At 33.2% G+C, this 11,341-nt stretch overlaps 1 long non-coding RNA gene across 1 annotated transcript; it reads left to right on the forward strand.

Annotated features, from left to right (window-relative positions):
* The first annotated feature begins 9,379 nt into the window (after positions 1-9,379).
* LOC149898063 (uncharacterized) lies at positions 9,380-10,478 on the forward strand. Its single transcript, XR_016458107.1, has 3 exons — positions 9,380-9,948; positions 10,075-10,136; positions 10,211-10,478. It is a non-coding gene; the product is annotated as an uncharacterized LOC149898063 (long non-coding RNA).
* Positions 10,479-11,341: the final 863 nt, after the last annotated feature.

Consider the following 11,341-nt stretch of genomic DNA (forward strand, 5'->3'; position numbering starts at 1 on the left):
CCGTCAAATCCATTTGGGAATACAGAAGATGGTAAATCGTTCCACAAGACATTTTCTCTTTTTTAAAACAATCCTTACTGAAACGTCTTGTCTAAAATATTACGAGTCTACTAAAATTTTGAATGATTAGACTAAAAATTGTATGAGGTAGAGCTACAGAAATTATATTATGAGGTAGACTTTGGAAAAATACGTACAAGTAGGTACGACATTTTGTTTTAGGACTCTACATTCCTGATTACATTCATATTTAAAGCTAAGATATAAAGAATATTTTTTCGTTAATTTTTTCTTTTATATTTCCATGAACATTAAACATGTTTCCTTCCATAATAAACCTCAACAGCTTATAGAATACGTGAAACAAGACGAAGGCATATATATGTAGCTAAAACATCTGCAACGTTATTGAAATTCTAATAGAGGCGTTTGAGGAATCGGCCGATTTACTGTTCATCCGCACTTCAATTATGCAGATGGGCTGCCCGGGGCTGCGGTGCCCTGCAGTCTGCAGCTCGCAGCTTGCAGTCTGTAGCCCGCAGCCCGCCGCCCGCAGCCGGGCGGACTGACCACTGAGACGCTCTGTGAAATGTGATCCAGTCTTTATCATAAATGCTAGGCTATGAATGATCGGGTTGAATTGCTTATCAAATACTCGATATATTTTATGTAGTCCAGTTATTACGCTCTATTATGGTTAGGTTTTAACTAGCCCTGGTTTGGGATAAAAATTAATTCGGAGTATAGGTAAGCAGTTAAAAAAATATAATACGATAGAGCGAATGGTAAATATTGAGCTCGATAAGCGAGCTGAACATTCTTATATCATTATTAATATTAGTCATTACGAAATAATAGAAATTGAATATCGTTCATGAGGAAAACACAAAAAGAATGATCAAATTACTCATTGTAGGTAAATGTGCATTTGGGATCTATTGTAAAGGAAATTCGATATCCACTTCATAGATTTTGGTAAATTAGGGGAGCAAACAATACAATACTTATTACAATAAAATGCGTGGTTTATCAGCTCCTAATACCTTTTGATATTTGGTAATCATAGCAAATGAATAGAATTATGAATGCGATGTGATTGATATGTTCAAGTTTATGAAGCTTTTCTAATAAGAAAGGCATTTAGGTACCCGTATTTAGTACCTACGTAAGCCTTTATAATTCATCAACAAATTAGTAAAAATATACCTAGATTAGACTACTATATACTAGATTATTACCGAATACGTAAACTTTTCTAAAACATTAAATATTATGTAATTGATAGCAATAGAAAAGATATAATAATATTAAAAGATATAAAAATATTATTTTGCATTTACAATAAGTTTTTTTGTCTATCTAGAAAGATCGATACTACAAAAAGTGTTGTATGTTATCGGATCATCGCAGAATCGGTGTATTTAAAGTAAATGCAGATAAGATTATCTCTAATTTGGCGCTTTATGCTTTACTCGCTCGAGTTTTTTGCGCAATCCGAGCTAAAACTTATTTGGCGAGCGACCAAGCCTTGATACTAATGGGCTTCCGAGGGAAACGAGATTTTATGTTTCTGTAATAGTTTTAGCTTTGGTACATACTTTTATCAAGATTTACAATATGGGCCGATGCAGCCTGAAAACGAATGCAACATGCAAGTTGGGTTTCCTATTTAAGTTTACTGTTTTGTGGATGTCAGGAGTACATTAATCGAAAGGATTTCAGTCTGACTGCTATAATCTGCAAAATGATCAATATTTAATGTATCAACTAACACGATTTGTGTGTGAAATAGTGGAAGCAACGCAAGCCGGGCCTCTGAATTGTTAATCTTGTTTATCAGAGTAACACGTGGTATGGTAATACCGGCAGCTCCACAACCTCAGAATCCTCAGAACATCGTCTCGCGAGATCCTACTATTATAAATGCGAAAATTTATACGTTTGTTTGTTTATTTGTTACTCCTTCACGCAAAAACTGCTGAACTGAATTTCATGAAATTTGGCACACACATAGAGGGTATCTTAGAATAATTTATGTATTTATTTCATATATTTGTAGCGTTTTTATATAAGTAATATAATCTTAATGTATTGAGTAATGTAGTGAGCAGTTTGTAGTGGTAGGAATGGCTTTGTTGAATATAAATAAATAAATATCCCTTTGTCTCTTCCTCCAGGAGAACCTGTTAATATTTCGCGAATAAAAACTGGAATTATGAGCATTAACGTGGAAAGCTGAGTGAATCCGACCGTTTGAGACGGGACATTGGCTTTTGATGCGCATATAATAAAGCCTCTTTTGCCACATTTCTGGTTATTTTAGCTCGATTTGTATATATTATTATATTTCATGTAAAATAAACTGGCTCAAAGTATTAAAAACTATTAAACTGTTTAAACATCGTTACAATATAAGAAATTTAAGAATGTAACTTTTGACTGTAGAGGCGTTTTGTATTACTAACATATTAATAAATTTACTGTTTGAATGCATTAATTTGCATTATGTTTGAAATCATTACTGATATTTTAGTTTTAATAATAATCAGATATTATTATGGTTTCATGTTTCAAAGGTGGATAACATTTATCACTCAGTCGTCAGATACTATTTATAACATACTAGCTTTCCGCCCGCGGCTTCGCCTGCTTTGTCTAAAACATAATAAATTATATACTAAAACCTTCCTTTTGAATCACTCTATCTATTAAAAAAAACCGCATCAAAATCCGTTGGGTAGTTTTAAAGATTTAAGCATACAAAGGGACATAGGGAAATAGGGACAGAGAAAGCGACTTTGTTTTATACTATGTAGTGATTCAGCAGAATTTTAATGATAATCTGAGCTGAATCATACCTATAAGGAAAGTTGTGGACTACCTGTACTACTTATCTGTAGCAAAAATACATTTAATACTAGCTGTGCCCGCGACTTCGTCCGCGTGGAATAGTGACTGCATAGTAGTTACTACTTAACACACAATTATTGAGTAAACACGTCTTGAAACACGTACTATCATATACAACTAAATTATAAGTACTTACACATTATTATAAAGTTAAGAAATAAAATAAATAATATGTAATACAAAATAACTGTTAGTAAAATTTATTACTAAACTGAGCTAGGTATAAAACTTAGGTACAGAAGAGTTCAAAATTTCCAGGATGTGGTTATTCTCCCGCTCCCATATTCCTTCTACTTTCACAGACGTTCAACTTTTCCCTTTCACCCCTAGTAAATGGCAGAACCGATTTTGATCTAAACCATGTCTAATCATACCTATATATTATGTACATGACACATGTCATATCCTTTCGTTTGGTACAGTGCCACAAACTTATCTGACCCGGTGAAAAAAACTGGAACTACGTGCCGCCAGTAGTAAAAATCGACATCAGTGACACCGTCACCGGGTCAGATAAGTTTGTGGCACTATACCTACTCCATTTGGATTATTTATCCCCACTATCACCCCTAAGGTGCCCTATATGTAATAAACAGATTAACCAATTTTGATAAAACATGACTAATTGTAATTCACACGTCATTTGATATGCCGCTTGATTATATTATTTGACCACATTCGATTATTCATTCCCACTTTTACCGCTATAAATCAATAAATGGATGTACCGATTTTGATTAAATATACCTCATCATACTTCTCACGTCAGGTCATGCCCTTTCATTTGATATGCCACTTGGGTATATTATTTGACAACTTTTATTCCCACTTTTATACCTATATCCAATAAATGGATGAACCAATTTTGATAAAATATGTCTTATTGTACTTTACACGTCATGTCTTTCATTAGATAAGTCACTTGAGTATATTTGATAAAATTTATTTATTTATTCCCACTTTTACCCCTATATCAAATAAATGGATGAACCGATTTTGATAAGATTGGACTACTTAATTGTTTCTGACAGGTCATCTTTTTTCATTTGATATATCACTTGGGTATAACAGACAACATTCGTTTTTTTCATTCCCACTTTTACCCCTCTATATAATAAATGGATGAACCGATTTTGATTAAATACCTATGCCTCATTATACTTCTCACGTCAGGTCATGCCCTTTCATTTGATATGCCACTTAGGTATATTTGACAACTTTTATTGCCACTTTCATCCAATAAATGGATGAACCAATTTTGATAAAATATGTCTTATTGTACTTTACACGTCATGTCTTTCATTAGATACGTCACTTGAGTATATTTGATAAAATTCATTTATTTATTCCCACTTTTACCCCTATATCAAATAAATGGATGAACCGATTTTGATAAAATTTGACTAATTGTTTCTGACATTTCGTCTATTTTCATTTGATATATCACTTGGGTATAACCTACATTAACAACCTACATTAACAACTAACATTAGTTTTTTTCATTCCCACTTACCCCTATATAATATAATAAACAACTAATGTAACAAAAAAACGCATCTAATTGGTATTACCCGTTAGCGAGCTACGGTGGCACAGACAGACACGCAATAAACACATAGCGGACATAACACCCCTCTTTTTGCGTCGGGGGTTAAAAATAATACCTACGACATAATTTCAAAGACCTTTTATATAGAAAATTTACCTAGAAGTAACCATAATGTTACATAATTGTGCAGGTTTTAGACTTATGAGCAAAAATCTAAATAAAGGTCCTTTGACCCCCCCTACTGCCCCCTCAGCATAACCACCCCCCCCCCACGCTTGGGGACTTTCGATATGATCATCTGGACATGTCAAGGAATAACTTTAGCGTATAATTTACGTAATAAAGTAATTCATGTATAGAATGCCTTTGCAAATGTTCGCTGTGATTACTTAAATGGTCATAACTTTTTTATTTATGAACCGATTGACATGAAATAAACACTAAATGTTAAATGAAGCTTACCACAATATATTAGTGAAAACCGCATCTAAATCGGATAAGCCGTTTCTGAGATTAGCGTGTTCAAACATACAGACAAACAGACAAACAGACAAACAGACAAACAGACAAAAATTTTTTTAACAACAGTTTTGGGTTTGGGATCGATTTAGTAATAACCCCTGCTAATTTTTTTTTACATATTTTCATTGTACAGACACCACTTTTCTAGAATTTTATTATATGTATTGATAAGTTTTTAGTTTACATTGAAATATTAAATAACCTAGCTATGATATTTGCTAGATGACACGAATGAAAATAAATAAGTATCGAATCTTCTTTGCGCCGAACCGGGTACACTTTCTTAATACACAGGAAAATAATACTGAAGTTTGTGTGAAAATACAAAATTTATAATATCGTTTAGATACTAATTAAAGTATAATATTATGTATTATGTAGTGGATCCGCCTAAAGTTCGTTAGGTTCAACTCATGACCTTCAAGCAATTTTCATTTAATTTCGAGTAAATTCTCCACTCTGCCGAAACAGCTTAAAGTAAAAGTCATCTTATTATAGAGAAGACAATTTGCAACTTACACGAGAATCACCCAATTTTCATTTAAACTTTCGCAGCGTGATTCCTCAAACGGAATTATGCTCTCCGAGTACACACACAGATACCTCGCTATTATTATCTCTATAATCATTTTTCTTATAAAATCAATATAATGTAAAAAAATGTTCATAACAAATTAAGGTATCTCGAATAAAATTCTTAATGTAGTTAAGAATTTTGTGATAACTAAATATGTAAGTATATTATAAATATAATAGAGAAATAGTTAAGAAAGTATTTTTTATTAGGTAACTTTAAAATTAGCCCTTTAAAGTGGTAAGTATGCGTCGTCAGTAAACCTAACATCACGCCATTGTACATACTTGTAGTTAGTAGGTTTTTTCTTTTTCATTCATTTTAAATTTATTGTAAACGAACCAATAGGTAAAATATCTGCAATCATATTGCTCCATATTCAATACACCGGCTATTCAGTCGACGAACAAAGCCGTAGAACCCTGTAATTTTCACTTGAAACTATTAATTGCGTGTTCGATAAATAATAGAAACTAGCAGTCAAAGGTTTCGTGGAAACCCGCGCGCGACTGTAATCCACAAAGCTGCTCAACTCAACAAGGAATTACTTCCTATAACAAATGAATATTACGATATGAAGTAGCGGCTCCGATATATTCAATATTGAATGTTTGATTTGCCAACACCACTCACAATGTTCAAACTTCAATAAACTACCTCAATACCTTTGATAATGTGAGATACACGACTGTTTGAATTTATATTTTGTTAACAAATGCCATTCTATGTTTTCTTCTACATTAAACATAAATTGTTCCATTGATAATTTTGCGATAGTAATTATTAATATTTAAAGGGCTCTACTAGCGATTGCGCCGCTGTATGAAATCCTACTAATGCAAAAGTTAATGAAGATGGTCAGATGGATTGATATCTGTTACTCTTTCACGCAAATACTACGAACCGATTACAATGAAATTTGGTATTTACCATCGATATTATGTATTTATTGATTTATACGTCAAATGATTATAAAATCCATAATATTAGTATGAAAGTGTCGTAGTGTGTACGCTCAGGCCAACTTGTAATGCGCTCTTTGTGCCGGTCACTTTTAGACACTCTGTAATTGCCAATTTTTCTTTACTGACTTTGAATGTCGGAAAATGGGATAATCTCTTTATGAATATATGTATAGAATTATTATATTTTAGTAGCTCCGGGTTAAAAAGGTATGTATTTTATGAAGCAAACTTTTTAAAGACATTATTTGAATTTACTATATAGCTGTAGGAAGTCCACGACCAGGCTAGTGTGCAGGAAATAAATTTATTTTTATTTCAATTTCCATTTCCTAAGAGATTAAAGATGATATTATAATGATAACTCGTTAATTTGATAGCAAATTTGCTTTAGTATTTCTCAAGTAAGTTCTTCCAAAAACAATTCATACTAAAATAAGCTTCGATACGATGTTACAGTTTTAATCCTTATATTTTTATATAATATGCAATAGCTTATCGACACAATATGTATACTATATTCCAATGATATTATAAGTAAAAAGGTGTAGATAAATAGATGAAAAGCGCTCTGGGCACATTGAAATGAAAAGAATTGACTACAGCCATCACTCATGCGGCATGCCATCTTACTTTGACATAATATTCTAATCGTGCGTGCGTTAGTGTGTCGTTTTTGAAGATCGAATGTTATGCTCTTGTTATGGTAGTAACCTATCTACACTTTGTTTCTTATAATATCATTGGTATTTTCAAGTAAATTCCCTTGACACATAGGCTATATCGTAGCCAAGCGAGTGTAATGCGAAATAAAATCCTCCTTAGCATGGATCACGCGCGCTCGTCCGCGCCACGCGGCGACGATTTATGTAGCGGCCGTGTGCAGCCTACCGCCTACCGCTAGCACTGCAACCTGCAGGCACAGGAGGCGCGGGCAGCGGGGAATGTAGCAGCTAGACAAAAAAATTAACGAGACAGTTTGACACGAAAATAGCCAACCAATTTTATTTATCTCGTACTAATGTATAATGTTATTGTTGTGTGTTTGTTGAAATGAATGCTTTCTTTCTTTTCAAATTATGTTTTTTTTTTACCTAAAACGATGACTCTCCTTTCATTACAAATAAATAATAAATAAATGGCAGTCTTTGAAGATGAATAAAAATAAATGTAAAGAAATGGAATTATGTATTATAGGTACTATTTACCTCGCAGTTTTGTTTCGGACAAAGCCGCTCGATAAAACTTTGATCGTAATAATCGTATTTTCGTATCTTCAAGTAGGTATATTCATTTTATCCAAATAATGATTTTGTAATTTCAATAGGATATTCAATAGCCTAAAAGCTTCGAAGATTCTATTGTATTTAAAACATGAAAAGTCACACTGAACTCAATAACTCTACATCCTCATTAATAATTATTAATACATTTAACACGTTCACTGCGGCACCTAAAATGCCAAACTTACCGTTGTTGCGGCATGTCTTCAATACTTCACATCGGCAAGTTCACCACTGTGCGTCATGAGCCATTTTTATCACATCGCACCTACTGACTTTGAAGGTTAATAATTTCATGAAATTTCAAGATATTTCAAAAATTTTTTTTTCGGATAATAGTATATATAGTCTTGTATATACCGCATAAATAGCTTTTAGTTTGACTCAATAGTTTAAAAGATATGAGGGAAAATGTAAACCCCTGATTTTGTGAAAAATTATTTGCCATCCCGCACTGCGTTGATACGGCATGTTTACAGTAATAGCGATGGGAAACACTGTAAAATAAAACATCGATATCGATATAAATCAATTTTGTATATTTCAGTCTGTTTGTTAACAGATAACGAGATCGTCGATACAAAAAAAAACACATATAAAACAAGGTACTTGATAGAGTACTATCAGGAAATTGTTCAGTAACTTTTGTTTTAATTTGTTCAGTAACTTTTGTTTTAATGTTTTATATTATTTTCACAACTGTCATCACATTTTTGCATTTATGCTACGAAATAAAAGAAAGTAAAAAAACTAAAGCCTCTAAGGTATCATTGTCATTTAAAAATTTGATAACGACGCGTGCGGTCCTGGTACATCACTATGCGAGATTGACACGCGGCGCGCTCGCAGTACAGTGCGGCATGAGGTGCTTGTCCATGGCAAAATATTTGACATGCCGCACACAAAAGAAACGGTTTCTTTTCTATGCGTGTGTCCAATATTTTGCCATACGATTTTTAAACGAAATTGAGTCCTACTTCAAACTGTGATCACAAAAATATATTTGTCTCTTTTCTAATCATTGATTAACATATAAAAAACCTCGCCGCACCACAGTGAAAACTGCGATTTTGGGCGCCGCACTGTGGTGTAGTCGCTGATGGCCCGATACTGGACATGCCGCAGTGAACGTGTTAACTAAGTAATATGAGGCGGTTATACTATTAAAATAAAATTACCACATATATAATTATTATAAGTTTAACTAACTTAAAATGCCGTCGCATTGGCTCTTCATATTTTCTACCTATGTTATCTATAGCACAAATCGCGCCGCTCATGAACATGATCCCGCCAAGCGACAAGCGTCAGCGATCAGTCTTTTGTATCATATCGGAGGCTAAAGAGCGCACTTGATGGCCGGCGATCATCGCTGTTCCCAAATATGTGCAATAACTGTAATATTACTTCCGAAAGTTTGTATGACGCCAATATAACTGTCCATACTTGTAGGACTATTTATGTACGTACTTTAAACATAAGACTTCTGGGAGTCAGCGTCGTATTTAGTACTTTCAGCAAACTTCCACCTATTTATAGTCTCTAATACAAGATAACAAGAGGTAACGTAATTATTATTATTAAGGTGATGAATTAATTTTTCTAACATTTACGGCCCTTTTCAAACCTTCGTAATTTTTATATTATTAAAGTTGTCGTGATGAAAATTCTTGACAAGAAAGTTCAATAGTAACACAATACGTCTACCGTTTTAGAAACATGATTCCATGATATTTTCTCGATAGAAAAAAAATACAAAGTTATCATTGTTATTTTTTTTTAATCTCTGGCATCTTCAAAATAACAAACGTAAAGTTACGACTTTTTGGATATTAACTATAAAATATACAACCTATACGTCTACCGTGTTAGAATTTTGAAATATGCGATGGTTTTGAAATAAACAAGAAATACTTGAAATTAGCGCGCGACCAGCCAATATATCGAGAGCCGCCCTGTACCTTCCTACCCCGATCGCTGCACGAGTCATTCCCGCTACGGCCGTCACACGGGGAACTTGTGTCGCTCGCGCAATCGTAAAAAAGGGTGACAACACGATAAGACAAATGGGGACAATAAAGAAAATAAGAAGAAGAAACATAAAGGTTGGAGGAAAAAGAATGCTTACAATTGGAACAAATTAATGAAGTAAGTTGGTTTTATTTTAAATTTGATGATAATTGTATTATAGACGATGTTTGATATGTACCCCTGTTTTAAGTACATAACGAATGTGTAAGATTTTTTCATTTACAGCATAAATAATCTGTTCAGAAATCCGGAATCCAGAAGGAAAATAAACCCACTGATTGTTCACAATGTGAATCCACTCCTTCGTAAGTACCTTTATTCAGTCAAAAATGTATGTTATCAAAGCTCTACTGGTTTTATCGCATGATTCCATTTTTAGCAAAAAGCAACAAAGTGCAAAGAAATAAAAAATCATGGTGAACTTAGTGGAAGTATGGCGGACATAATATGGAACAGGAGCTCATTGGAGTAGTATTATATTTAAAAAAAATACGAAATAATTTCAAGAATTACATTTCTTAGAAGGTGGTAGATAAGTATGTTGTATAAAGAATTTGATGTTGATATTTATTTCATTTATACTTACTACACCTGTGCGGGAAATTGCTTAGTAATAAAACAGGTTTATATTCATATTTACATAGTAATGTGAGTTTTCATTTCGAAAAATTTTGTGTAATGTAAGTATATTAAATTGAGTTCCTGGGTGATCTGGAAACACAATTGGGCCCGGAAGATGGCGCTGCAGTCACTCCTCCTAATGACATGAACCGATTTGGATGAATATTTGTGTGCACATTTCATTTTTGTGGGATGATTGGTTGATTCGCTTTCACATTAGCTAATATTATGTATTTTTGTTGTTAGAAAATAAACTTAATTTAATGTTTATAATACATTATTATTGGTATAAATAAGCCAGTGTTCGTCTCACATTGCTGTACCTGCCTACCTACCCTACCAGGTCCTAACTTTGTTCTGGCTATTTTATTTTGATTATTTGTAATGAATAATTACAATTATAATAGAGTGCAAAAAATAAATACATGCGTCAATATATTTTGTGTTTTTTTTTAAACAATTTTTGAAGTGAAACTTCTTTATCGGGGTTGGACAAAAATTTAGTGTAACATTTTTGCGTTACGCCGTACGCGTGACATTTTTGCGTTACGCCGTACGCGTGACATTTTTGCGTTACGCCATATTCGTGACATTTTCAAGGTCATAAAGAAGTTTCACTTCTTACGTGTGTACTAGTACACGCATACATTTTTTTTATTTAAAAAAATATCATTCCGACCGCGGCTTTGCCCGCGTGGAATTAGATTATATCGTGAATCCTGTCTTATCCCACAGAAGTGTTCAGTTCGGATAAAAAGTATCCTATGTGTAAATCCAGGCAATTAGCTATATTTTATCAAAATTGGTAATGTAGTCTTGACGTGATTAAGTAAGTAACAACTAACAAAAAAATATACAAATTAACATCCAAAGTTTCGCATGTATAAGA

Source organism: Colias eurytheme, chromosome 24 (assembly GCF_061535395.1).
Source record: "Colias eurytheme isolate Ceu_HAF_F1 chromosome 24, ilColEury1 Martin Lab GWU primary, whole genome shotgun sequence".
In the NCBI taxonomy this organism is placed as follows: Eukaryota; Metazoa; Arthropoda; class Insecta; order Lepidoptera; family Pieridae; genus Colias; species Colias eurytheme.